The sequence below is a fragment of the Pholis gunnellus genome (assembly GCF_910591455.1).
Source record: "Pholis gunnellus genome assembly, chromosome: 23".
In the NCBI taxonomy this organism is placed as follows: Eukaryota; Metazoa; Chordata; class Actinopteri; order Perciformes; family Pholidae; genus Pholis; species Pholis gunnellus.
Genome location: NC_136550.1, coordinates 791,796 through 793,791, shown reverse-complemented (window position 1 = coordinate 793,791; position 1,996 = coordinate 791,796). Strand labels below are relative to the sequence as shown.

The 1,996-nt window shown below is 36.7% G+C and overlaps 1 protein-coding gene across 2 annotated transcripts in view; it reads right to left on the bottom strand.

The window, feature by feature from the left end:
• Positions 1-671: 671 nt before the first annotated feature.
• The window catches only part of LOC306714787 (uncharacterized protein), a 15,567-nt gene continuing 14,242 nt past the window's right edge, over positions 672-1,996 (bottom strand). For both annotated transcript variants that reach the window (XM_079184919.1, XM_079184920.1), the window contains one exon: positions 672-1,996. This exon is cut by the window's right edge and continues 1,699 nt beyond it. The gene's annotated coding sequence lies outside the window, so the exon portion shown is untranslated.

The window sequence follows — 1,996 nt, the reverse complement described above, 5'->3', positions numbered from 1 at the left end:
AAACCATGTCTTGAGAATTGTTCCATTAAACTACAAATAATAGAGATGGTTTCATTGAAATGCTTTATAAAATAACCATGAATACAGACTGAAGTGACCACAAACAGTTGGAGAAGCTGCAGAGGAAAGAATGCAAAACACAACAAGAGCCGTAAAGACCACAATGCAAAGTTTGAGGTCAAACACAGAAAACCTCAACTAATTGTATAAATAGCAATATTCAGCTGGTGTACAGTGGAGGAAGAAGTAGTAGTTATGTGCATTATTTGCATATATTTAATTGTGTATGCAACAGTTTATATATATATATATATATATATATAGACGTGCATTTTGTCCCCCCAAAACATATAGTCCCCACAATGTGACTATAATCAAATTCATGTCCCCACAAGACAGGTAAAACACACACACACACACACACACTGAGGTTTCTGTCTTATTGTCGTCAACACCTTTTGCTCCTCAGCTTCCTGTGTGATTTCACTGGTTAACAAGACACACACACACACACACACCCACACACACACACACACACACACACACACACACACACACACACACACACACACACAATAACATTAACTTGAAACAGAAGGGTTGCTCATAAAAATATCTTTAATTAATCTCTTCAGTTGATTATCTACAGAATCATACAAAGTCGACTCTTTAAAGGCATTTAGTGATGATTTAAAAATCTAAGCATAAAAATCTAACTCCTATAACTAAAAACAGAAGTGAGTTATTTTGTCTCCACCGCTTGTTACAGTTCCTAATAATTTACATTCTGAATCATCTGTGGTTTCAAGCTTGAGAGACGTTTTCCAAAAAGAAGAGAGAAAATAAGTGAGACGTTAAAACTAAAGTAGTGAATAAAATGAAAAGCACATGAAGAGAAACGAGAGTTTAAATGTCCATAAAAACGGTCGCGTTCAGACTCGTAGTGACTGAAAAATGAAACGTTGATTCGTCTCGTCTGGTAACGTTCTGTCATTCAGACACAATTCCACATCGAAGGAACAAAAGCACACGGTTCACTGAGAGTCTGGCAGCTAGCGAGAGGAAGTGATGCCTGAAAACAGCTGTTAAGTTGAAAAGTTTAATTGTATGAATGAAAATGTGTGTTTCTGTTCTGGTAGATGTTTTTAACGACTCATTTTGCCGCCGACGCCTTCATTAATGAGCAGTGTGAGAACTGGTTTTCTTCTAACTTGAAGGAATTCTGGGGGCTTGTTGTTTGTCTCTGTTGGTTGTTTGATGATGTTCTGCTCCATTGTACTGCTGTACTATATGTAGAATACAGTGAACACTGCTCTTGCCAAAGAAACCAGACTCCCTTAACAAAAACAGTAATTTTACTGAAATATCTCAACAACTACTGGATGGATTACCATGAAATTTGGCCCAAACATTCATGGTTTTGAGTGTTTTAAAGTAACAAAGGTAAACAAGCTTTTTTTCCTTGGTTGATCACAAAGAAACTGAACCGCTTCTACTTCAAATATGTGGACCGTTCATGTCTCTGTTTTAAAATCTGCAAAAATGAAGAAAACCCTCTGTGGTGTTCCACAGGGCTCGATCCTGGGACCTTCGCTCTTTCACCGTTTTATCTTCACAGATCTGCATCGATTATGACGACATTCATGGTCCCCAGTGCTTACTAAAACAGCTCTTCCATTAAAGGATTGTTTGGAGGATGAATGTATTTTTTGATTTTTAAATGATCTAATTGAATTATTTAGCTAGTTTTCCTTTTATTTAACTTTGTACTGAGAGAGAATATATCAATTAATGTTTCGTTGAAATGTAATTACGCCCACTGCAGAACGATGTGCTGCTGATCCGTCAGCAGAGAACCTCCATTATTGTCAAAAGTGGACAAAAAGTTATAATATGAATCATATAATCTGGATTTAAACCTCTCAGAACTAAATCAGAAGTCTACGAGACGACGTTTGAGAGAGAGTGGCCTCTTCCACTATTTTAAAGAACTTAA